The sequence below is a fragment of the Musa acuminata genome, chromosome BXJ1-1 (genome assembly GCF_036884655.1).
Source record: "Musa acuminata AAA Group cultivar baxijiao chromosome BXJ1-1, Cavendish_Baxijiao_AAA, whole genome shotgun sequence".
Classification (NCBI taxonomy): Eukaryota; Viridiplantae; Streptophyta; class Magnoliopsida; order Zingiberales; family Musaceae; genus Musa; species Musa acuminata.
This window is the reverse complement of record NC_088327.1, coordinates 27946385-27972754: the sequence shown is the minus strand read 5'-3', so window position 1 is coordinate 27972754 and position 26370 is coordinate 27946385. Positions and strand designations below refer to the sequence as shown.

The 26370-nt window shown below is 43.0% G+C and overlaps 7 non-coding genes and 8 pseudogenes across 7 annotated transcripts; 2 read left to right on the top strand and 13 right to left on the bottom strand.

Annotated features, from left to right (window-relative positions):
* Nucleotides 1-6922: 6922 nt before the first annotated feature.
* Nucleotides 6923-7041, bottom strand: LOC135592467 (5S ribosomal RNA). The gene has a single exon (XR_010479070.1). It is a non-coding gene; the product is annotated as a 5S ribosomal RNA (ribosomal RNA).
* Nucleotides 7042-7869: 828 nt separating this feature from the next.
* On the bottom strand, nucleotides 7870-7988 carry LOC135592475 (5S ribosomal RNA). Its single transcript, XR_010479072.1, has one exon. It is a non-coding gene; the product is annotated as a 5S ribosomal RNA (ribosomal RNA).
* A 350-nt stretch (nucleotides 7989-8338) lies between these two features.
* On the bottom strand, nucleotides 8339-8457 carry LOC135592573 (5S ribosomal RNA; annotated as a pseudogene).
* A 351-nt stretch (nucleotides 8458-8808) lies between these two features.
* LOC135592299 (5S ribosomal RNA) lies at nucleotides 8809-8927 on the bottom strand. The gene has a single exon (XR_010478988.1). It is a non-coding gene; the product is annotated as a 5S ribosomal RNA (ribosomal RNA).
* Nucleotides 8928-9278: 351 nt separating this feature from the next.
* Nucleotides 9279-9397, bottom strand: LOC135592619 (5S ribosomal RNA; annotated as a pseudogene).
* Nucleotides 9398-9748: 351 nt separating this feature from the next.
* LOC135592472 (5S ribosomal RNA) lies at nucleotides 9749-9867 on the bottom strand. Its single transcript, XR_010479071.1, has one exon. It is a non-coding gene; the product is annotated as a 5S ribosomal RNA (ribosomal RNA).
* A 350-nt stretch (nucleotides 9868-10217) lies between these two features.
* LOC135592598 (5S ribosomal RNA) lies at nucleotides 10218-10336 on the bottom strand (annotated as a pseudogene).
* Nucleotides 10337-11107: 771 nt separating this feature from the next.
* Nucleotides 11108-11226, bottom strand: LOC135592570 (5S ribosomal RNA; annotated as a pseudogene).
* A 351-nt stretch (nucleotides 11227-11577) lies between these two features.
* Nucleotides 11578-11696, bottom strand: LOC135592500 (5S ribosomal RNA; annotated as a pseudogene).
* Nucleotides 11697-12046: 350 nt separating this feature from the next.
* On the bottom strand, nucleotides 12047-12165 carry LOC135592546 (5S ribosomal RNA; annotated as a pseudogene).
* Nucleotides 12166-12516: 351 nt separating this feature from the next.
* On the bottom strand, nucleotides 12517-12635 carry LOC135592295 (5S ribosomal RNA). The gene has a single exon (XR_010478987.1). It is a non-coding gene; the product is annotated as a 5S ribosomal RNA (ribosomal RNA).
* A 350-nt stretch (nucleotides 12636-12985) lies between these two features.
* LOC135592543 (5S ribosomal RNA) lies at nucleotides 12986-13104 on the bottom strand (annotated as a pseudogene).
* A 9641-nt stretch (nucleotides 13105-22745) lies between these two features.
* Nucleotides 22746-22864, top strand: LOC135592420 (5S ribosomal RNA). The gene has a single exon (XR_010479040.1). It is a non-coding gene; the product is annotated as a 5S ribosomal RNA (ribosomal RNA).
* Nucleotides 22865-23196: 332 nt separating this feature from the next.
* LOC135592522 (5S ribosomal RNA) lies at nucleotides 23197-23314 on the top strand (annotated as a pseudogene).
* Nucleotides 23315-24748: 1434 nt separating this feature from the next.
* On the bottom strand, nucleotides 24749-24822 carry TRNAT-AGU (transfer RNA threonine (anticodon AGU)). The gene has a single exon. It is a non-coding gene; the product is annotated as a tRNA-Thr (tRNA).
* Nucleotides 24823-26370: the final 1548 nt, after the last annotated feature.

The following is a 26370-nucleotide window of genomic DNA, read 5'->3' as shown; positions in this document are numbered from 1 at the left end:
TCGCGGTTGAAAATTTGCTTAGGATGTGTTTTGGTTATGTAGTCCACTTGTAATTAGGATTAGGATTAAGAGATAATCCTATATCCTGGTTAGGGGCCAACTGGGCCCAAAGTCAGAGTTGGTTTAGGCTAAAAATTAAGCTAAACCAGCGAACTAGAGAGCCAAGATTGAAGCCCAACTAGTGGCTGAAAACACTGTAGTCGGGCTGAAAACACTGTAGGCGGTGGCACCGCCTAGCTGGGCGGTGGCACCGCCCACCACCCGAGAGCTGGGCGGTGACACCTCCTGGCTGGGCGGTGGCACCGCCCAGCACCCGAGCCCTGGGCGGTGGCACCGCTTGGCTGGGCGGTGGCACCTCCAACAGCGGGAACCCAAAGAGAATTCAAATTTTGAAGCCCAAATTTGAATCCTCTTGAGGCCTATAAATACCCCTCAAATCTCAGCTGAGAGAACAACTTTTTGAGCAGCAAGTGTTTGAGAGAAAAGCCTTAGAAAAGTGTTAGCATTGTCTTGTTTTCAATTTGCTAGTGTTCACCTCCTTCTTTCTTGTTGAAAATCTGTAAGAGAGTGAACCGCTTGTAAATGTTGTAAGAGGGGTATTCACCCTTCACTTTCAAGAGACTTGCTAGTGGAAGGTGGGAGCCTCATCGAAGAGGGGCCTCGCAAGTGGAGTAGGTCATTTGACCGAACCACTCTAAAAATCGGCGTAATCTCTGGTTTGCTTTTTATTATTGTCATTTACATTACTGCAAATCTTCTTACTGCTTTAGTTCCTTATTACTCTTGCTGCGCAACTTTAAGAACACGCCTTCAAGTTAAATTTCTCAAGTTTTGTTCTTAACATACGAAAGATTTTTTTATTAAAACCGAAGTTTTAATCCGCTGCACTAATTCACCCCGCCTCTTAGTGCCGCTCCGATCCTAACAATTGGTATCAGAGCCACGGTTTTCTACTTTGGTTTAACACCCAAATAGAAATGGCTCTTTATGGCTTTCAAGAGGGTCACTCTCTCATTCGTCCTCCCTTTTTCAATGGGACGGACTACACTTGTTGGAAAACTCGAATGAGAGTTTTCTTACTTTCTTTGGATTTGAATTTTTGGGACATAGTCGAAAATGGATTTGAAATGTCTTCTCTCCCAATGAACCATTGGAATGATTTGGAGAAGAAGATGTTTTCTTTAAATGCAAAGGCTATGAATGCCTTATATTGTGCACTTGACAAAAGTGAATTTAATCGCGTTTCGATGTGTGACTCGGCTTTTGATATTTGGAGAACTCTAGAGGTCACTCATGAAGGCACTAGCCGAGTGAAAGAGTCCAAAATCAATATTCTTGTGCATTCTTATGAACTTTTCCGGATGAAACCAAGTGAGTCCATCGGAGACATGTACACCCGGTTCACGGATGTCATCAATGGACTCAAAGCTCTTGGTAAAAGTTTTTCTAATTTTGAACTAGTCACTAAAATCTTAAGATCCCTTCCAAAAAGTTGGGATCCAAAAGTTACGGCCATTCAAGAGGCCAAGGACCTTAAAACATTCCCTCTCGAAGAACTTATTGGGTCTCTAATGACCTACGAAATGAACAATGTGGCAAAAAAGAAACTCGAGAACAACCTTCCAAATGATAGGAAGGATTTGGGACATAGAACACATGAATACCACTCGAGCATAAGCTCAAGTGATGGTGAACTTAAACTACAAATGAAACAAAAATTAAAAAGCAAAAAGAATGGAACTACTTGCTTTGAACGCAAGAAGAACAAAAGTTGGGATGAATTGAGCTCTTCCGAAGACGAGGAGAAAATCAAGAAAGGCGAGGTGGCAAACTATGCCTCACCCTCTTTCAACAATGAGGTAATCAAAATCCCACTAATTCATTTCGAAATTACATAATACTTTCTTGAGTTATTTTTAATTTAGTTTAGGATTAATTTTCTTGAAAATTGCTTGTGTTATGTTAATGCAATAAAATGTTAGATATAAATATAATGCTTATACACCTAGTAAGATTAATCTTATATATGTGCTTGAGAAGCAAGAATTTGTACTTTGACGATTTCCATATTGATTTTCAATGTCGATGCATGACTTTTGAATGGAAGGTTTTATGATTTTTTTTATGAACCTTATCTTTGGTTTTCAAACATGATGTATAGTTTTGACATAAGAACAAAAATTTGAAGCATGCTAATATAAAGTCAATCATATAAAGTAAAACTAAAGAAATTTTAAATATCTATAAGAATCATTCAAAATTATGTTCAATAAAACCTTACTTGATGTTGTAATGAAACTATTGAAAGTTTTGATGCTATGATTTGATGATTTTATGCATGAGATTGTAAAGTTATACATGATGATTTTTTGGTCTTGATGGTTTTTATGACAAAATTCATTTTTCGATCCTAAATGTTGATGCACATTTTTATCTAGCATAAATGACATGAATTTAAATAACTAAAAAGAGAAAAGCATTGTTCTTGAAAATTATTTTTCTCTATCTTGTTGATTTATATGAATCCCTTGAAAATGATTTTGGTTTGATGATTTGAATTACAAATGAGTTATATCAAAATCATGATATTGATTTGACTTGAAGTAATGAGTTGAAATCATTTTTTTTTGGAATTATGTGTTGCACTTTTTTATATTGATGATCTTTGATTTTTTTTTTTTTTTGTTTTAAAACGATGATGCATGGATTTGAAAGAAAAGGAGATGCATGCATGGAATCAATCAATAAGTTGAAACAAAAGGAGGAAAGATTTTTTATTGAAAATTTTCTTTTTCTCTATCTTATTGATTTATACCTAAGAGACCAATAAAATTATTTATGTCATTTTGAATCTCTTGAAAGAAATGTTGAGATTTTGATGATTTAGACGATTTGAATTTGAATGAGTTTTATCTAAAATCATGATCTTGATTCCGTGATATTTACAAATTAAGATTTATTATGAATCAAGATTTTTCATTAATCGATCTCCTAAGATTTTCTTTTGATTATTAATGAGTAGGTTTTTCAAAAAGAAATCATGTCTTCTGGTATTCACATGTTCTAATCCTTCATGATAAAATTTTTATGTAATTCCTTATATTCAGGAAATGTTTATCTCATCACCAATTATTTTCTTCTTGATATTCCTTATTTGGTGATATAAAATCATGCATGAAATACTCTTGAGATTATTTTGATGCATACAAATGAAAAGTTATGATCATGCATGGTAGGATGCAATTTGACAAATTAATACCATTATGATTTGAAATATTTATAATTTGGAATGATGCATGCAATACTTATGCCTTTTATTATGATAATATATGTGATGTATTGCATATGATGTGAATCATGAATGCTTTAAATGATAAATGTCTTGATATCATGATTGATGATTTTGTTCTATGCATAAGATTTTTAAAATTATGCATAATGAATCTTGTAATTTACAGATTATCGATTTTCTTTTTACCATAATGAAAGTGCCTTATTGATCCTTGTCATAATAAATCTAGCACTTTCGGTTTTAAACATGATACATGTTTTTATTTGACATAAAAAAAAAGGGAGGCATGCTTGAATGAAATAAATCACATGAATTGAAGTAACTAAAAGAGAAGAACATTTTTCTTCTTGAAAATTATTTTTTCTATATTATTGATTTTGATGAATCTATTTGTATTATTTTTATGAATCTCATGGATTATGAAAATGATTTGAATTTAATGGATTTTATTGAAATCATGATCTTGATTTCTCACAATTTTCTATTGAATGAATCAAGTTTGTTTTCTATTTAAAAGGATATTTATCAAAATTTTCATGGTCTTTTAGTATTCATGATATTGATAATTATATTTTGAAACTCTATGTAAATCAAGATTCTTCATCATGATTCTCTCGTTTTATAAAAGAGGAGATGTTCTATGTGAATCATAAGATTTTATATGCATGAATTGAGATTCTTTTTGCTATTAACTAGCAAGAAACTTGTTTTTGTAAACCATGACATGCTACTTGACATCTTGATAATTTATAACTTGAGTTTTCTTTTTGAATCAAGATTGTTTCCTATCATGTTTTCTATCTACAAAAGAAGAAATTTGTCAAAAATGATATATGTCTTTTGACATTCATTTTTCATCTTTATTATTTACCCTTATCATGATTTGAATATTATAGTAAAGAGAAATGAATTACATGATTGTATTGTTATTCCCTTCTATTTGACACTGACAAAGGGGGAGCAAAACTTGCTAGATAGCAAATTTGCTAGCTTGCACAATTTGAAAAGAGGCAAAATAGTCCAACTTGCACTTTGCAACGGAAGCAAAATTGCTAGCTCAAACATTGCAAAGGAAGCAAAAATTTGCTAGCTTACAATTTGCATATTTCAAGAAGCAAGAGTTGCTTTCTTGAACATCTCAATATTGCTAGCTTGCATGATGTAGAACTTGCTATCTTGAACATTACCAAAAGTGCTATCTTATATGCTGTAAAACTTGTATATCTAAAACTTGATAGCTTGAATGTCCCAAGCATGATGCATTACTTGCTAAATTTTCTATCTTCAAAATTGCATGATGATAAAAATTTAATATTATGTTTTTCATGCAATGGTTTGAACCCATATAATAAACACATAAGAGTAGCTACTTCTCCTTTTTGTTGATAACATAGGGGGAGAAGTATATTGATGACTTCATGCATTGAATTAAATATTTTATATATTTGCATGATAGTTTAAATGTTTTTCATAACATGTGATGAATGTTACTTGGATTTGGGATAATCCAAGTGTTCTATCAATGGCATATTGATAGGGGGAGTTTAGTTAAACTCCGGGGAGTTAAGGTTAACTCCGTTAGTCATCAATTAGTTGTCATCATCAAAAAGGGGGAGATTGTTGAATCTCGGATTTTGATGATGAAACTAATTGATTGTATTTAAATGTTTGACTACATTTTGAGTGATACAGGTCTACTCGATCAGGATTAGACAATTAACGCAGGAGGAATTGACGTTGCGTCGGAGGAGATCACGTCAGGATATTGGATGGCAGAAGGCTTCGGGCGTCGGGCATCGGGCCAAGGAGAGCGAAATTGCGCCAAGGATATCGGGGTTGCGGAGGTCAACCGTCGATTGGGCAACAAGCTGCAAGAGAGGACGATGCACCGAAGAATCGGATGAAGCGCCAACCAATGACGTGCCGGGCAACAGAATGTCAATTTGCGTTATAATAATTGTCTAGATCGGAGTAGAGTGTTTGCTTGTGTGTGCAGGATTAACTACGATAACCAAAAAACACAAAGCGAGAATACCGGAGTCAAGTTCGATGGACGTTTAAGAGTCCGAAGAATCGTCGGAGATTCTGCCAGAACCAACCGAGAAGAAATCGGGAACCTGTCGGAATTTTCGGAAGTTCGCCGAAGAGATCGTCGGAGGTTCACGGAGATCACCGAGAAGGCTCGGCTACTCATTAAAGTCATCACAAGTTCGGGAGCTTGCTAGAAGCCCGTCAGCAGAAAGTTCGTCGGAAAGCTCGCTAGAACAAGACTCGACGTTCGCGGTTGAAAATTTGCTTAGGATGTGTTTTTGTTATGTAGTCCACTTGTAATTAGGATTAGGATTAAGAGATAATCCTATATCCTGGTTAGGGGCCAACTGGGCCCAAAGTCAGAGTTGGTTTAGGCTAAAAATTAAGCTAAACCAGCGAACTAGAGAGCCAAGATTGAAGCCCAACTAGTGGCTGAAAACACTGTAGTCGGGCTGAAAACACTGTAGGCGGTGGCACCGCCTAGCTGGGCGGTGGCACCGCCCACCACCCGAGAGCTGGGCGGTGACACCTCCTGGCTGGGCGGTGGCACCGCCCAGCACCCGAGCCCTGGGCGGTGGCACCGCTTGGCTGGGCGGTGGCACCTCCAACAGCGGGAACCCAAAGAGAATTCAAATTTTGAAGCCCAAATTTGAATCCTCTTGAGGCCTATAAATACCCCTCAAATCTCAGCTGAGAGAACAACTTTTTGAGCAGCAAGTGTTTGAGAGAAAAGCCTTAGAAAAGTGTTAGCATTGTCTTGTTTTCAATTTGCTAGTGTTCACCTCCTTCTTTCTTGTTGAAAATCTGTAAGAGAGTGAACCGCTTGTAAATGTTGTAAGAGGGGTATTCACCCTTCACTTTCAAGAGACTTGCTAGTGGAAGGTGGGAGCCTCATCGAAGAGGGGCCTCGCAAGTGGAGTAGGTCATTTGACCGAACCACTCTAAAAATCGGCGTAATCTCTGGTTTGCTTTTTATTATTGTCATTTACATTACTGCAAATCTTCTTACTGCTTTAGTTCCTTATTACTCTTGCTGCGCAACTTTAAGAACACGCCTTCAAGTTAAATTTCTCAAGTTTTGTTCTTAACATACGAAAGATTTTTTTATTAAAACCGAAGTTTTAATCCGCTGCACTAATTCACCCCCCCTCTTAGTGCCGCTCCGATCCTAACAACTCTCACCCAAGAATGCTTATCTTCGGAGTTCGGATGGGATCCTATGCTTTAATGCTGGTATGATCGCACCTGTTTCGTGTGCTTCGTCCCTCGCCAATGTGCACGTCGCGGCTGGCGCATAAATGTCCGGAGCATCTTGCGCGTCACAAAACCGTCGGTGCTTTCTCGAACGATCAGGGAATCGCAAATGCAATCTTTCTCCGAGCCCCAGCCCAACGACTGTGTATTGGTCACGGCAAGTGCGTGTCGAATCCTTCGGCACTTTTTCGAACGATCTTGGAATCGCTGTTGCGACCCCAGTCCAGAAAGCTGTCTCCGAACCCCCATGATACTGTCTGCGTAGTGGTCACAACAAATTTCGAGCCCCAAAACCAATGCCTCGGAGTTCTACGAGAGAGGTTTTCTTATCTCGGGACGCAATATGGAGTGCAACACGAGGACTTCCTAGGGGGTCACCCATCCTAGTATTACTCTCGCCCAAGCATGCATATCTTTGGAGTTCTGATGGGATTCGGTGCTTTAATGCAAGTATGATCGCACCCATTTCGCGTATTTCGTCCCTCGCCTATGTGCACGTAACGGCCGGCGAATCAACGTCCGGAGCCTCTTGCGCGTCACAAAACCGTCGGCGCTTTCTCGAACGATCATTGAATCACTATTGCAAGCTCTCTCCGAGCCGCTGCCCAACAATACTGTGACTACGCATCGGTCACAGTATGCGTGAGCCGAATCCTTCGGCACTTTCTCGAATGATCTCCGAATCGCTATTGTGACTCCATTCCGGAAAGATCTCTCCGAGCCCCATAATACTGACAGCGTAGCGTTTACGGCAGATTTTGAGCCCCAAATCCATCGCCTCAAAGTTCGATGGGAGAGGTTTTCGTATCTCGGGACGCAATAAAGAGTGGAACATGAGGACTTCCTAGGGGTTCTCCCTTCCTAGTATTACTCTCGTCCATGCACACTATTCCTCGAAGTTCTGATGGGATCCGGTGCTTTAGTGCTGGTATGATGGCACCCGTTTCGCGTGCTTCGTCCCTCGCCCATGTGCATGTCGTGACTGGTGCATCAACATCCGGAGCCTCTTGCGCGTCACGAAATCGTCGACGCTTTCTCAAGAAATCACGGAATCGCTATTGCTAGCTCTCTCCTAGCCCTAGCCCAACGACTGCGTATCAGTCACGGCAAAGCGTGATCCAAATCCTTAGGCACTTTTCGAACGATCTCGGAATCATATTGCGACCCCAATCCGGAAAGCTATCTCCGAGCCCCATGATACAATCTGCGTAGCAGTCACAACAAATTTTGAGGCCAAAAACTATCGCCTCAGAGTTATAAGGGAGTGGTTTTCAAATCTCTGGATGCAATATGGAGTGCAACATGAGAACTTCATAGGGGGTCACCCATCCTTGTATTACTCTCGCCCAAGCACGCGTATCTTTGGAGTTCTGATGGGATCCGGTGCTTTAGTGCTGGTATGATCGCACGTGTTTCGCGTGCTTTGTCCGTCGCCTATGTGCATGTCGTGACTGGCGCATCAACGTCCGGAGCCTCTTGCGCATCACGAAGTCATCGACGCTTTCTCGAGCAATCATGGAATCGCTATTGCTAGCTCTCTTCGAGCCCCTGCCCAACGACTGCCTAACGGTCATGGCAAGCGGGAGCCGAATAATTTGGCACTTTTTCGAATGATATCGGAATCGCTATTGCGACCCTAAACCGGAAAGGTCTCTCCAATCCCCACAATACTGACAGTGTAATGGTCAAGGCAGATTTCGAGCCCCAAACCATCGCCTACGAGTTCGACCGGGGAGGTTTTCGTATCTCGGGATGCAAAAAGGAGTGCAACACAAGGACTTCCCAAGGGGTCACCCATTCTTGTATTACTCTCACCCAAGAATGCTTATCTTCGGCGTTCGGATGGGATCCTATGCTTTAGTGCTGGTATGATCGCACCTGTTTCGCCTGCTTCGTCCCTCGCCAATATGCAAGTTGCGGCCGGCGCATCAACGTCCAGAGCCTCTTGCGCATCACAAAATCGTAGGCACTTTCTCGAACGATTAGGGAATCGCAAATGCAATCTTTCTCCGAGCCCCAGCCCAACGACTGTGTATTGGTCACGGCAAGCGCGTGACGAATCCTTAGGCACTTTTTCGAACGATCTTGGAATCGCTGTTGCGACCCCAGTCCAGAAAGCTGTCTCCGAACCCCATGATACTGTCTGCGTAGCGTTCACGACAAATTTCGAGCCCCAAAACCATTGCCTCGGAGTTCTACGAGAGAGGTTTTCTTATCTCGGGACGCAATATGGAGTGCAACACGAGGACTTCCTAGGGGGTCACCCATCCTAGTATTACTCTCGCCCAAGCATGCATATCTTTGGAGTTCTGATGGGATCCGGTGCTTTAATGCAAGTATGATCGCACCCATTTCGCGTATTTCGTCCCTCGCCTATGTGCACGTAACGGCCGGCGAATCAACGTCCGGAGCCTCTTGCGCGTCACAAAACCGTCGGCGCTTTCTCGAACGATCACAGAATCACTATTGCAAGCTCTCTCCGAGCCGCTGCCCAACGACTACGCATCGGTCACAGTATGCGTGAGCCGAATCCTTCGGCACTTTCTCGAATGATCTCAGAATCGCTATTGTGTCTCCATTCCGGAAAGATCTCTCCGAGCCCCATGATACTGACAGCGTAGCGATTACGGCAAATTTTGAGCCCCAAATCCATCGCCTCAAAGTTCGATGGGAGAGGTTTTCGTATCTCGGGACGCAATAAAGAGTGGAACATGAGGACTTCCTAGGGGTTCTCCCTTCCTAGTATTACTCTCGTCCATGCACACTATTCCTCGAAGTTCTGATGGGATCCGGTGCTTTAGTGCTGGTATGATCGCACCCGTTTCGCGTGCTTCATCCCTCGCCTATGTGCATGTCGTGACTGGTGCATCAACATCCGGAGCCTCTTGCGCGTCACGAAATCGTCGACGCTTTCTCAAGAAATCACGGAATCGCTATTGCTAGCTCTCTCCTAGCCCTAGCCCAACGACTGCGTATCAGTCACGGCAAAGCGTGATCCAAATCCTTAGGCACTTTTTCGAACGATCTCGGAATCATATTGCGACCCCAATCCGGAAAGCTATCTCCGAGCCCCATGATACAATCTGCGTAGCAGTCACAACAAATTTTGAGGCCAAAAACTATCGCCTCAGAGTTCTAAGGGAGTGGTTTTCAAATCTCTGGATGCAATATGGAGTGCAACATGAGAACTTCATAGGGGGTCACCCATCCTTGTATTACTCTCGCCCAAGCACGCGTATCTTTGGAGTTCTGATGGGATCCGGTGCTTTAGTGCTGGTATGATCGCACGTGTTTCGCGTGCTTTGTCCGTCGCCTATGTGCATGTCGTGACTGGCGCATCAACGTCCGGAGCCTCTTGCGCATCACGAAGTCATCGACGCTTTCTCGAGCAATCATGGAATCGCTATTGCTAGCTCTCTTCGAGCCCCTGCCCAACGACTGCCTAACGATCATGGCAAGCGGGAGCCGAATAATTTGGCACTTTTTCGAATGATATCGGAATCGCTATTGCGACCCTAAACCGGAAAGGTCTCTCCAATCCCCACAATACTGACAGTGTAATTGTCACGGCAGATTTCGAGCCCCAAACCATCGCCTAGGAGTTCGACGGGATAGGTTTTCGTATCTCGGGATGCAAAAAGGAGTGCAACACATGGACTTCCCTGGGGGTCACCCAATCTTGTATTACTCTCACCCAAGAATGCTTATCTTCAGAGTTTGGATGGGATCCTATGCTTTAGTGCTGGTATGATCGCACCTATTTCGCGTCCTTCGTCCCTCGCCAATGTGCACGTCGCGGCCAGCGCATCAACGTCCGGAGCCTCTTGAGCGTCACAAAACCGTCGGCGCTTTCTCGAACGATCAGGGAATCGCAAATGCAATCTTTCTCTGAGCCCCAGCCCAACGACTGTGTATTGGTCACGGCAAGCGCGTGATGAATCCTTCGGCACTTTTTCGAACGATCTTGGAATCGCTATTGCGACCCCAGTCCAGAAAGCTCTCTCCGAACCCCATGATACTGTCTGCGTAGCGGTCACGACAAATTTCGAGCCCCAAAACCAATGCCATGGAGTTCTACGAGGGAGGTTTTCATATCTCGGGACGCAATATGGAGTGCAACACGCTTATCTTTGGAGTTCTAATGGGATCTGGTGCTGTAATGCTAGTTTGATCGCACCCATTTCGCGTATTTCGTCCCTCGCCTATGTGCACGTAACGGCCGGCGAATCAACGTCCGGAGCCTCTTGCGCGTCACAAAACTGTTGACGCTTTCTCGAACGATCACAGAATCACTATTGCAAGCTCTCTCCAAGCCGCTGCCCGATAACTACGCATCGATCACGGAATGCGCGAGCCGAATCCTTCGGCACTTTCTCGAATGATCTCGAAATCGCTATTGTGACTCCATTCCGGAAAGATCTCTCCGAGCCCCATGATACTGACAGCATAGCGATTACGGCAAATTTTGAGCCCCAAATCCATCGCCTCAGAGTTCGATGGGAGAGGTTTTCGTATCTCGGAACGCAATAAAGAGTGCAACATGAGGACTTCCTAGGGGTTCTCCCATCCTAGTATTACTCTCGTCCAAGCACGCTTTTCCTAAAAGTTCTGATGGGATCCGGTGCTTTAGTGCTGGTATGATCGCACCCGTTTCGCGTGCTTCATCCCTCACCTATGTGCATGTCGTGACTGGCGCATCAACGTCCGGAGCCTCTTGCGCGACACGAAATCGTCGACGCTTTCTCAAGCAATCACGGAATCGCTATTGCTAGCTCTCCCCGAGCCCCAGCACAACGACTGCGCATCAGTCATGGCAAAGCGTGATCCAAATCCTGAGGCACTTTTTCGAACGATCTCGTAATCGTATTGCGACCCCAATCCGGAAAGCTATCTCCGAGCCCCATGATACAATCTGCGTAGCAGTCACAACAAATTTTGAGCCCAAAAACTATCGCCTCAGAGTTCTAAGGGAGAGGTTTTCATATCTCGGGACGCAATATAGAGTGCAACATGAGAACCTCATAGGGGGTCACCCATCCTTGTATTACTCTCGCCCAAGCACGCTTATATTCGGAGTTCTGACGGGATCCGGTGCTTTAGTGCTGATATGATCGCACGTGTTTCACGTGCTTCGTCCCTCGCTTATGTGCATGTCGTGACTGGCGCATCAACGTCCGGAGCCTCTTGCGCGTCACGAAATCATCGATGCTTTCTCGAGCAATCATGGAATCGCTATTGCTAGCTCTCTTCGAGCCCCTGCCCAACGACTGCATATCGGTCACAGTATGCGCGAGTCGAATCCTTCGGCACTTTTTCAAACGATCTCGAAATTTCTATTGCGACCCCAGTTCAGAAAGCTCTCTCCAATCCCCACAATACTGATAGTCTCATGGTCACGGCAGATTTCGAGCCCCAAACCATCGCCTAGGAGTTCGACGGGATAGGTTTTCGTATCTCGGGATGCAAAAATGAGTGCAACACAAGGACTTCCCAGGGGGTCACCCATTCTTGTATTACTCTCACCCAAGAATGCTTATCTTCGGAGTTCGGATGGGATCCTATGCTTTAGTGCTGGTATGATCGCACCTGTTTTGCCTGCTTCGTCCCTCGCCAATATGCACGTCGCGGCCGGCGCATCAACGTCCGGAGCCTCTTGCGCATCGCAAAATCGTAGGCACTTTCTCGAACGATCAGGGAATCGCAAATGCAATCTTTCTCCGAGCCCCAGCCCAACGATTGTGTATTGGTCACGGCAAGTGCGTGACGAATCCTTAGGCACTTTTTCGAACGATCTTGGAATCGCTGTTGCGACCCCAGTCCAGAAAGCTCTCTCCGAACCCCATGATACTGTCTGCGTAGCATTCACGACAAATTTCGAGCCCCAAAACCAATGCCTCGGAGTTATACGAGAGAGGTTTTCTTATCTCGGGACGCAATATGGAGTGCAACACGAGGACTTCCTAGGGGGTCACCCATCCTAGTATTACTCTCGCCCAAGCATGCATATCTTTGGAGTTCTGATGGGATCCGGTGCTTTAATGCAAGTATGATCGCACCCATTTCGCGTATTTCGTCCCTCGCCTATGTGCACGTAATGGCCGGCGAATCAACGTCCGAAGCCTCTTGCGCGTCACAAAACCGTCGGCGCTTTCTCGAACGATCACATAATCACTATTGCAAGCTCTCTCCGAGCCGCTGCCCAACGACTACGCATCAGTCACAGTATGCGTGAGCCGAATCCTTCGGCACTTTCTCGAATGATCTCGGAATCGCTATTGTGACTCCATTCCGGAAATATCTCTCCGAGCCCCATGATACTGACAACGTAGTGATTACGGCAAATTTTGAGCCCAAATCCATCGCCTCAGAGTTCAATGGGAGAGGTTTTCGTATCTCGGGACGCAATAAACAGTGCAACATGAGGACTTCCTAGGGGTTCTCCCATCCTAGTATTACTCTCATCCAAGCACGCTTTTCCTCGAAGTTCTGATGGGATCCAGTGCTTTAGTGCTGGTATGATCGCACCCGTTTCGCGTGCTTCGTCCCTCGCCTATGTGCATGTCATGACTGGCGCATCAACGTCCGGAGCCTCTTGCGCGTCATGAAATCATCGACGCTTTCTCGAGCAATCATGGAATCGCTATTGCTAGCTCTCTTCGAGCCCCTGCCCAACGACTGCGTATCGGTCACAGTATGCGCGAGCCGAATCCTTCGGAACTTTTTCTAACGATCTCGGAATTTCTATTGCGACCCCAGTTCGGAAAGCTCTCTACAAGCCCTTGTCACGGTAAATTTTGAGCCCCAAAACCATCGCCTCGGAGTTCTACGGGAGAGGTTTTCGTATCCCGGGACGCAATATGGAGTGCAATACGAGGACTTCCAAGGGGGTCACTATTAGGACTCTAGCTTGGCGAGTCCTAATTGCGAGGGACATTCATGTAAAACTGTTAGGACTCTAGCTAGGAGAGTCCTAATTGAGAGGGACATCCATGTAAAACTGTTAGGACACTAGCTAGGAGAGTCCTAATTGAGAGGGACATTCTGTTAGGAGGTGTTTTCTTAGAGAAGAATTAGGAGTTGTAAGGGAATAGGAGTCTTGACTAGGAGTCCTATTAGGAGTTGGTTAGAAGTAAGAGTCTTAAGTAGGAGTCCTATTCGGAGTTAGGGTTTAGAAGCCCTATAAATAGCCATGTATTCCTTCTTTTTTGATAAGCAATAGATGAATCTTTTCTGCAGCCTTTGAGCAGCAACTTGGAGGGAGGAACCCCTATAGAGTTCCAAAGAAGCCGATCCCCTAAAGAGATCAACCCCAAGTTTAGAATCTGCAAGGGTTCTAACACCTGGTATCAGAGCAGCGTTCTTGACATCTCGCTGCCCTTCCACAGTCATCCATCAACCCTCCACAACCATCCAAAGCAATTCCCATAATTGCTTAAAAGATCGTCACTGAATTCCGCCATCATCTCCACCACCGCGGATCATCCTTTGATCTCCCCGTGAATTGCAACAGGTTATGGTTTCCTACCTTACTGCTGCTGCAATTTAGTTATCCTTATTCGAAAAAAAAAAAAAATCGTTCTTATATTGCTGCATAAACTTTTCGTCACAAAGTTTTCATCTCTACAACGAAAGATACATTGTAGAATTTGTGAGGACTCTAGCTTGGAGAGTCCTAATTGAGAGGGACATTCATGTAAAAATGTTAGGACACTAGCTTAGAGAGTCCTAATTGAGAGGGACATTCTGTTAGGACTCTAGCTAGGAGAGTCCTAATTGTGAGGGGCATTCATGTAGGAGGTTTTTTCTTAGAGAAGAATTAGGAGTTGTAAGGGAATAAGAGTCTTGAGTAGGAGTCCTATTAGGAGTTGGTTAGAAGTAAGAGTCTTAAGTAGGAGTCCTATTAGGAGTTAGGGTTTAGAAGCCCTTTAAATAGCCATGTATTCCTTCTCTTTTGATAAGCAATAGATGAATCTTTTCTGCAGCCTTTGAACAGTAACTTGGAGGGAGGAACCCCTATAGAGTTCCAAGGAGGCCGATCCCCTAAAGAGATCAACCCCAAGTTTAGAATCTGCAAGGGTTCTATCACCTGGTATCAGAGCAGCATTCTTGGTGTCTCGCTGCCCTTCCACAGCCATCCATCAACCCTCTACAACAATCCAAAGCAATTCCCACAATTGCTTAAAAGATCGTCACCGAATTCCGTCATCATCTCCACCACCACGGATCATCCTTTGATCTCCCCGTGAATTGCAACAGGTTCTGGTTTCCTACCTTACTGCTGCTGCAATTTAGTTATCCTTATTCGAAAATCCAAAAAAAAAAAAAAAATCGTTCCTATATTGCTGCATAAACTTTTCGTCACAAAGTTTTCATCTCTACGACGAAAGATACATTGCAGAATTCCAGTCGCATAGCACCATCTATTTGATCTTGCTACTGTGCTTTTTCTATCCAAATTTCTACGAAATTTTTATGACATCTTTGACACTTCTTAACAGTGGATTTCTATTTGGATTCATCAAAAAATTCTCAATATAAACTACTGATCTTTTATGTCCAATCTGCTGCACTTGAATTGCAGAATTCAAGCCGCATAGCACCATCTGTTTGATCTTGCTACTGTGCTTTTTCTATCCAAATTTCTACAAAATTTTTATGACATCTTTGACACTTCCTAACAGTAGATATCCCTTTAGTTTCATCGAAAAATTCTCAATATAAACTACTGATCTTTTATGTCCAATCTGCTGCACTTGAAAATCTATGCTGCAGAAAATTTCAGCTGCATATCGTTGCCTTATCCCATCTATTTGCAATCTTTTTTGAATGAAATTTCTTATACACTTTATAGATCATCTTGGCTTCCATCTAAGATTGATCTATTAAGAAATTCATCTCTAAAAACGATTTTATGTTGCTGCAAATTTTCATCGTGACCCGCTGAAATTTTTCGACGATAATTCTGCAATTGCAACTTGCACCAATTTCCTTGCTGTTATACTGCCGAAATTTTCTTGATTAAATTTGATATCCTTACTGTCATATAAACTGTGATTTTGCTATATTCCATCCTCAATTCTCTCAAGTTTTTGGTGGAAATTACATCGAGAAACTGTTGTTTCTTCGACGACAATTCTCCTCTTACAAGACAGCACATGCTGCAACTTCCACGGATTTCTGTCAAACCTTTGCTACCATCTACCACAGATCCAAAACTTTCAACTACAGTCCTAAAACTCTACTAAACCACACCCTCAAACTGCACCCAAAACTGCCAAAAAACAAGCCTAAATCGTAGCCTACATCCACCAATCCACCAACCCTTTTGACCATCACTTCTCTCAACCTATACATGCCTTTAACCTAACAACAAAAGAGAGATCTTAACATCATAGATTTGGAGGCATATATTATGGCATCTAAGGAGATAATCAATGCTAAATTCGAAGCCTTGGAGGCGCGAATGGAGGATAAGATTCGGATGCTCTTTACCGAACTCAGATTGGGCCGACCACTAAGCCCGAAGAAATCACATCAAGGAGAGAGCTTTGCCCAATCACACCAACCCCAAAGATATGACTTCCAAGAGAGGGGAAGCTCTATGACCAACCCCAACTATCCATGCATGAGAGTGGACTTCCCTAGATGGGAAGAAGGAGACCCGATTGGTTGGATCTCGCGCGCGGAGCGATATTTTCGGTACCACAACACCGCGGATGTATCTATGGTGAAAATTGCAGCTATACATCTTGAAGGGGATGCTATACAATGGTTTAACTGGTTTGAACATACTTATGGAGTCCTTTCATGGCGACAATTCAAAGAAGGACTACTGATTCGCTTCAGACCAACCGATTACGAGAATATTGACGAACAACTAGCAAAGATCCGACAAACCTCCACCATTCAGGAGTACCAAACCAGGTTTGAAAGGTTATCTAATCAAAATCATGATTGGTCTCAAAAACAGCTATTGAGGACCTTCATTGAGGGCTTGAAGCCGGAGATTCGAGGAGAAGTTAAAGCGCGACAACCGTATACGCTTATGGCAGCCATCTCTTTCGCACGACATCAAGAGGAGCAATTGAACCATGATGCTCGGAGGACTAGGGTCGCTCCTCAACCAGTAATATTGAAGCCCCCAGCCCCCCCTACTGTCGACCAAGTCCTTGCACCAAAGAGGTTAACAGGAGAAGAGCTTCGGGAGTGATATGCGAAGGGGTTATGTTGGCATTGTGACGAGCCGTGAGCATCGCTGTAGTAAAGGAGGACTTCTTATGATTGAATCGATAGAAGAAGAGGTCATTGAACATCCAAAGAGATCAACCCCAAGTTTAGAATCTGCAAGGGTTCTATCAGAATTCCAGCCGCATAGCACCATCTGTTTGATCTTGCTACTGTGCTTTTTCTATCTAAATTTCTACGAAATTTTTATGACATCTTTGACACTTCCTAACAGTAGATTTCCCTTTAGTTTTAACGAAAAATTCTCAATATAAACTACTGATTTTTTATGACCAATCTGCTGCACTTGAAAATCTATGCTGCAGAAAATTTCAGCTGCATATCGTTGCCTTAACCCATCTATTTGCAATCTTTTTTGAATGAAATTTCTTATACAGTTCATAGATCATCTTGGCTTCCATCTAAGATTGTTCTATTAAGAAATTCATCTCTAAAAACGATTTTATGTTGCTGCAAAATTTCATGGTAACCTGCTGAAATTTTTCGACGATAATTCTGCAATTGCAACTTTCACCAATTTCTTTTTTTTTGGTAAGTAAAAGTAAATTGATTATGTGTAAAGTTTCTACAACTAGCTTTATCTATACAAGTCATAGACAAAGCCAAGTAACTCATAGAGTGCGAATGCGATAGTTATGACTACACATGCTGTAGACTATAACTACCTGTGGGTACATTATTTGGCATCATTCCCAAGATCTTTAGCTAATAGCAAAATTAAATTTGATAAAAATATCTTTTTCTCTTCGGGTGAAGTGCTCGGTTTTGAGATCATGCTCTATACAGGATCTTGAGTCTTTAATAATCTCTTTCAAGAGCTGAGCATTGTTTGTGTGTTGAAATTCAAAGATTCTATTACATCTCTCCTTCCACATCCACCAAATAGCGCATCTGAAAGTAACCTTTGCCAGTTGTGTAAGAGGCCCTTTTCTTGAGAAACATTGCATAAGGTCGCCTAGTTCTAGGTGCAAGATTGGTTGCGGCAGTCTATTGAGTTCAAATCGCTGGAGAATCTCCTTCCATATCCATTTTGTATAATCACAAGCAAAATAGAGGTGGTCAACAGTTTCTTCTTGTTGCAAACAAAGGGAGCATCGGTTAACATGATAGATACCTCTTCTTTTCATATTGTCTATTGTAGGTAGTTTATTGAGAAGGGCCTGCCATGTACATAAGGAGTGTCTTTGTGATCCCGGTCAATCCCATGTCCAACTGTTTGGGACCCACTTGTTATTTCTTTGCCTAATTTGATTCCATGCGGATGTGGCACTAAATTTGCCATTGTCATGAGGCCAAATAAGTGTATCTGAAGACTTGTTCCTGATTATAATAGCTATGATAGTCGGCTAAAGTGATAACATTTCGGGAGAAATAGGATTAGGGAGACACCAAGTACCGTTAGCAATGAACTCGGAAACCTTCCAATCTTTGGTAGCCCCAAGATCTTTTCATATTCTGTCACCATATAATTGAAATATACTATTCCCATTCACCCAAGGATCGTACCACATATTAGTACTAGTTCCAGAAGAGATTGCATACGAAATATGTTTGATTAGCCAATTCCTTGCCTTTAAAATTTCTTTGCTGTTATACTGCCGAAATTTTCTTGATTAAATTAGTTATCCTTGCTGTCATATAAACTGTGATTTTGTTATCAATTCCCTCCTCAATTCTCTCAAGTTTTTGGTGGAAATTACGTCGAGAAACCGTTGTTTCTTCGACGACAATTCTACTCTTTAAAGACAGCACATACTTGCTGCAACTTCCACGGATTTCTGTCAAACCTTTGCTACCATCTACCACAGATCCAAAACTTTCATCCACAGCCCTAAAACTCTACCAAACCACACCCTCAAACTGCACCCAAAACAGCCACAAAACAAGCCTAAACCGCAACCTACATCCACCAATCCACCAACACTTTCGACCATCACTTCTCTCAACCTATACATGCCTTTAACCCAACAGCAAAAGAGAGATCTTGACATCATTGATTTGGGGCCATATACTATGGCATCTAAGGAGGCAATCAATGCTAAATTCGAAGCCTTGGAGGCACGAATGGAGGATAAGATTCGGACGCTCTTTACCGAACTCAGATTGGGCCGACCACTAAGCCCGAAGAAATCATATCAAGGAGAGAGCTTTGCCCAATCACACCAAGCCCGAAGAGATGACTTCCAAGGGAGGGTAGGCTCTATGACCAACCCCAACTATCCATGCATGAGAGTGAACTTCCCTAGATGGGAAGAAGGAGACCCGATTGGTTGGATCTCGCGCGCGGAGCGATATTTTGGGTACCACAAAACCGCGGATGTATCTATGGTGAAAATTGCAGCTATACATCTTGAAGGGGATGCTATACAGTGGTTTGACTGGTTTGAACATACTTATGGAGTCCTTTCATGGCGACAATTCAAAGAAGAACTGCTGATTCACTTCAGACCAACCGATTACGAGAATATTGACGAACAACTAGCAAAGATCCGACAAACCTCCACCATTCAGGAGTACCAAACCAGGTTTGAAAGGTTATCTAATCAAAATCATGATTGGTCTAAAAAACAGCTATTAAGGACCTTCATTGAGGGCTTGAAGCCGGAGATCCGAGGAGAAGTTAAAGCGCGACACCCGTATACGCTTATGGCAGCCATCTCTTTCGCACGACATCAAGAGGAGCAATTGAACCATGATGCTCGGAGGACTAGGGTCGCTCCTCAACCAATAATATTGAAGCCCGAAGCCCCCCCTACTGTCGACCAAGTCCCTGCACCAAAGAGGTTAACAGGAGAAGAGCTTCGGGAGCGATATGCGAATGGGTTATGTTGGCATTGTGACGAGCCGTGAGCATCGCTGTAGTAAAGGAGGACTTCTTATGATTGAATCGATAGAAGAAGAGGTCATTGAACATCCAAAAGAGAGCCTTGAACATGAAGAAGAAGATGCGAAAGAAGAGCCACAACCGAATGACGTAATAGTACACGCACTAGCCAGCTACTCAAACCCGCAAACGATGAAAGTTTGAGGCCTTCTCAAACAACAACCGATCACTGTTCTCATCGACACGGGCAGTACTACTAACTTCCTATATAGTAAGCTTGTTGTTCGGATAGCATTACCTATCGAGAATCGTTGCAGGTTTGATGTTAAGGTCATCAACGGACGGATTTTGAGTTGTGATCGTAGGCACCCGCAGGAGAAACTATTGCTGAAGGACCAAGAGATAATTGCAGATTTCTTCCTTCTCCCTCTTAACAATCATGAGGCAATGCTCAGAATTAAATGGTTGACGATATTATGTGATATTTTCTGGAATTTTATGAAACTAATTATGAAATTTTACAGTAAGGAGAAACAGGTGAAATTGCACGGGAAACGTGGGGGCGATATAACAACGATTTGCACACAACAAATGGAGAATGTTTTGCATAAAGCATGCAGTGGCTTTTTGGTACAACTTGAGCAGCAAACTAAATGAGAGCCAATAGAATTTGAAGATCCAAATCTACTTCCTTTGCTTGCTGAATTTTCAAATATATTTGACGAACCGTGCAACCTACGTCTTACCCGTCGGCATGATCATTGTATAACGATTCTTCCAGACAAATCTTCAGTAAATACTTTGCCATATCAGTATCTACATCTCCAAAAGGATGAAATAGAAAGGATTATAAAAGAGATGCTCGAAACAGGAGTTATTCAGCCGAGTTGCAACCTCTACTCTTCACCGGTGCTACTTGTACACAAGTCGAACTTTGCATCGGACGAAAACCTTGGTCATCAGCATATGGGGGCTGTGTTCCACTAAGGGAAAAGTTCAAATGCAAGTACCAGTGAGTTCCATGGGAGGGACTTGATCATGCAGAGGTATGATCGAAGCAGCTGGAGAGTTGGACTGCTCCAGAGCTCATATTCGCTTAAGGGAGCCCGACAGGTCAGAGGACAAGGTCGAGTAAGCGAACGTTGCTACCAAGGAAGCTAAGGAGAACAGAATCGGTGCAAACCCTACAATGTGATGGCAGAGGCCATGCATGGGAGTTGCAGTCTGTCTTTCCATCGACCAAACAGACTGCTTGGAGAACACAGATGTGTTGAAGCAGGAGGTCGAAAGGGGCGAGGAAGCGACGACAAGTCCAGAGGGACTTAGCTACCCAAAATCAAGCAATCAGTGAGAATGGAGGTGGACTCAGAGGAGTGTCACGAAGGCATATCTACTGATTGTGAAGAAAAGGGATGTAGATGCGAGGCGACGGATAGTAGGGCCATGGGCATGGCAGCGCCATGGTACCGCAGAGGCGGGACTTCCGTCAAAGTCATTGATCCCTTGCTCTCACGGAGGGAGAGCGCTTGGTCGTGAAAGGGGCCGAGGAGGTGGAGCATGCAGAGGCAATCTCGAAGTACCGAGACAAGGCTGAAGGGCAGAGGCCAAGAAACTTCGTAAGACCGGTGTCAACAAGTTTCTCATCAAGATAGCCGTAAGTGAAGGACTTCGGGTCATGCAAGAGTGCACGACCAAGGAACGAAGCAGGCAGTACGTGGTGCTGTACCTTTGCTACTCAGTGGAGTAGGCGGCAGGGTTGATGGAGAAGACGGTACAATCCCAGAGGCGACCTCATCTATCAGAGAATTACTCTAAGTTGGGGTGAAAACTTCCTGCATTCCAGAAGTTCAATGGCGTTGAGAAGGTGAATCACAGTAGCTAACTCAACGCAAGGAGTGCAAACACTTCAAGTGCTTCAGAAGTGTGAGCAAAGAGCAGGCGAAGGCCAGTAACCAGCTCGATGCATGAAGTACAACCTCGAGGAGGCGGGCGAAGTCAAGTAACCTTTGCCTTCTCAACTCTTAAGAGAATGGGCGAAACCGAGTACCCCAGTTCTCTTATCTATCCAGCAGAGGAGCTCTGCACAAGTTCAAAGACCCTTCGAAGATAATGGAAGATAATAGTTGTCAAATCCTCACCAACGGTGATCAGTGCTACTGAGAGTAGATTGTCCGCTTCATTTCCCAACGAAATGCCAATCGAAAGCGGAAGTCATGCGAACCTACTTGGATGTGACAACTAACTGAAAGAAGAGTCAATGAGCAGATTTTGTGGAGGAAGGACCCAAAACTTCAGAAGTTTGTGAGGCGATGCTCGTTAAAGCTCCAACAAGCATCCACCCAGTTCAAGCAGCATGTGGAAATTTTGAGAAACTAGCGTAGTAAGAATGGTCTTTTCCTTCATTTGGTGGATCCGCAGGAATCAACGAGGATCAATACAACTCAGCCAACCCCACACCAGAGTCAGAGTCATTGGCGAGTTGAAGCAGCATTGCGGATCAAAGGTTCGACTACTCAGAAACAGCAGCGGAGAGCAGTTGGGAACCAGGAGGCGCATTGCAGCTGGAGCAGAAGATTGAAGACTCAGCAAAGGCGAAGAGTTGCAGTGTTCACAAAGGCTTCGACGAGGACGTCGAAGGGATAAGTGGGGGAGAATGCCACGGACAAACTTCTAAACAAGGTGTTTGATGTAATGCTTATATCTGTCCGTGTCTATTGGCATGTTCATGCCTTGTACAACATTTAAAGGGGCGGCCGAAGGCTTAATAGTCCCATTTTAGTTGGGTTGGTGGCCTCTTTAGGCTTGTAAATAAAGGTTGTGTCATGTAGACACGTGCGAGAGCTTTTCGATCTGTAATGGACCATTTTACCCTTTGTTGTGCCACTGTTCAGAGCTTGTAAAGTCTGTTTGTAATTTGCTTTGTCTATGAAGTGTTTTTCGGACATGTTTGCTTGTGGATCCCGTTTGAGGCGTTCTCTTTAACCCGTTCTCTCTTTTGTTGGTCCTAAGGGACAATGGGAGGCTTCGGGGAGGCTGACCTTTGCGGACGGACGCGCCTGCCACGACGTGCACATAGGTGATGGACGAAGCACGCGAAATGGGTGCGATCCTACCAGCACTAAAGCACCGGATCCCATCAGAACTCCAAAGATAAGCGTGCTTGGGCGAGAATAATACTAGGATGGGTGACCCCCAAGGAAGTCCTCATGTTGCACTCCTTGCGTACTCATGTAGAACTCTGAGGTGATGGTTTTGGGGCTCAGAATTTGATGTGACCGCATTGCATTCAGTATCATGGGGCTCGGAGAGAGCTTTCCGGACTAGGGTCGCAATAGCGATTCCGATATCGCTCGAAATAGTGCTGAAGGATTCGGCACGTGCTTGCTGTGACCAATACGCGGTCGTTGGGCTGGGGCTCGGAGGGAGATTGCAATAACGATTCCGTGATCATTCAAGACAGCACCGACGGTTTCGTTATGCACAAGAGGCTTCGGACTTTGATGTGCCAGCCGTGAAGTGCACGTTGGCGAGGGACGAAGCACGTGAAACGAGTGGTGATCATACCAGCATTAAAGCACCGGATCCCGTTAGAACTCCGAAGATAAGTGTACTTGGGCGAGAGTAATACTAGGATGGGTGGCCCCCTGGGAAGTCCTTGTGTTGCACTCATTTTTGCATCTCGGGATATGAAAACCTCTCCTGTCGAACCCCTAGGCTATGGTTTTGGGGCTCAGAATTTATCGTGACTGTTACGCTGTCAGTATCATGAGGCTCGGAGAGAGCTTTCGGGACTGAGGTCACAATAGCGATTCCGAAATCGTTCGAGAAAATGCTGAAGGATTCGGCATGTGCTTTTTTTTGGGAAGTAAAAGTAAATTGATTATGTGTAAAGTTTATACAAATAGCTTTATCTATACAAGTCATAGACAAAGCCAAGTAACTCATAGAGTGCGAATGCGATAGTTATAACTACACATGCTATAGACTATAACTCCTAATTATAGTCAACATAGAAAATATTTATCCAATTATATCAAAACTACCTGTGGGTACATTATTTGGCATCATTCTCAAGATCTTTAGCTAATAGCAAAATTAAATTTGATAAAAATATCTTTTTCTCTTCGGGTAAAGTGCTCGGTTTTGAGATCATGCTCCATATAGGATCTTGAGTCTCTAATAATCTCTTTCAAGAGTTGAGCATTGTTTATGTGTTGACATTCAAAGATTCTGTTACATCTCTCCTTCCACATCCACCAAATAGCGCATCTGAAAGTAACCTTTACCAGTTGTGTGAGAGGCCCTTTTCTTGAGAAACATTGCATGAGGTCGCCTAGTTCTCGGTGCAAGTTTGGTTGCGGCAGTCTATTGAGTTCAAATCGCTGGAGAATCTCCTTCCATATCCATTTTGTATAATCATAAGCAAAATAGACTTATTTGGCCGACTATCAAAGCTATTCCAATCAGGAACAACTCTTCAGATATACTTATTTGGCCTCATGACAATGGTAAATTTAGTGCCACATTCGCATGGAATCAAATTAGGCAAAGAAATAACAAGTGGGTCCCAATCATGTTAACCGATGCTCCCTTTGTATGCAACAAGAAGAAACTGTTGAACTCAATAGACTGCCGCAACCAAACTTGCACCAAGAACTAGGCGACCTCATGCAATGTTTCTCAAGAAAAGGGCCTCTCACACAACTGGCAAAGGTTACTTTCAGATGTGCTATTTGGTGGATATGGAAAGAGAGATGTAACAGAATTTTTGAATGTCGACAAACAAACAATGCTCAGCTCTTGAAAGAGATTATTAGAGACTCAAGATCCTATATGGAGCATGATCTCAAAACCGAGCACTTTACCCAAAGAGAAAAAGATATTTTTATCAAATTTCATTTTGCTATTAGCTAAAGATTTTCTATGACTTGCATGTGTAGTTATAACTATAATTGGATAAACATTTTTTATGTTAACTATAATTAGGAGTTATAGTCTACAGCATGTGTAGTTATAACTATCGCATTTGCACTCTATGAGTTACTTGGCTTTATCTATGACTTGTATAGATAAAGCTATTTATAGAAGTGCAAGTAGCATAATGCTTTCATTGAGATTTGAACTCAAGACCTCCCGCTTACTAAACGGGTGCTCTAACCAACTGAGCTATGAAAGCCAATTTCATATGCAATCTCTTCTAGAACTAGAACTAATATGTGGTACGATCCTTGGGTGAATGGGAAGAGTATATTTCAATTATATGGCGACAGAATCCGAAAAGATCTTGGGGCTCCCAAAGATTGGAAGGTTTCCGAGTTCATTGCTAACGGTACTTGGTGTCTCCCTAATCCTATTTCTCCCGAAATGTTATCACTTTGGCCGACTATCATAGCTATTCCAATCAGGAACAACTCTTCAGATACACTTATTTAGCCTCATGACAATGGCAAATTTAGTGCCACATCCGCATGGAATCAAATTAGGCAAAGAAATAACAAGTGGGTCCCAAGCAGTTGGACATGGGATCGACCGGGATCACAAAGACACTCCTTATGTACATGGCAGGCCCTTCTCAATAAACTACCTAGTACTAATATGTGGTACGATCCTTGGGTGAATGGGAAGAGTATATTTCAATTATATGGCGACAGAATACGAAAAGATCTTGGGGCTCCCAAAGATTGGAAGGTTTCCGAGTTCATTGCTAACGGTACTTGGTGTCTCCCTAATCCTATTTCTCCCGAAATGTTATCACTTTGGCCGACTATCATAACTATTCCAATCAGGAACAACTCTTCAGATACACTTATTTGGCCTCATGACAATGGTAAATTTAGTGCCACATCCGCATGGAATCAAATTAGGCAAAGAAATAACAAGTGGGTCCCAAGTAGTTGGACATGGGATCGACCGGGATCACAAAGACACTCCTTATGTATATGGCAGGCCCTTCTCAATAAACTACCTACAATAGACAATATGAAAAGAAGAGGTATCTATCATGTTAACCGATGCTCCCTTTGTTTGCAACGAGAAGAAATTGTTGACCACCTCTATTTTGCTTGTGATTATACAAAATGGATATGGAAGGAGATTCTCCAGCGATTTGAACTCAATAGACTGCCGCAACCAAACTTGCACCAAGAACTAGGCGACCTTATGCAATGTTTCTCAAGAAAAGGGCCTCTTACACAACTGGCAAAGGTTACTTTTAGATGCGCTATTTGGTGGATGTGGAAAGAGAGATGTAATAGAATCTTTGAATGTCTACACACAAACAATGCTCAGCTCTTGAAAGAGATTATTAGAGACTCAAGATCCTGTATGGAGCATGATCTCAAAACCGAGCACTTCACCCGAAGAGAAAAAAGATATTTTTATCAAATTTAATTTTGCTATTAGCTAAAGATCTTGGGAATGATGCCAAATAATGTACCCACAGGTATTTATAGTCTACAGCATGTGTAGTCATAACTATCGCATTCGCACTCTATGAGTTACTTGGCTTTGCCTATGACTTGTATAGATAAAGCTAGTTGTAGAAATTTTACACATAATCAATTTACTTTTACTTACAAAAAAAAAAGCTATTTATAGAAACTTTACACAATCAATTTACTTTTACTTCCCAAAAACAAGCAAAATAGAGGTGGTCAACAGTTTCTTCTTATTGCATACAAAGGGAGCATCGGTTAACATGAAAAAACGAGGGATTCGGCGTGTG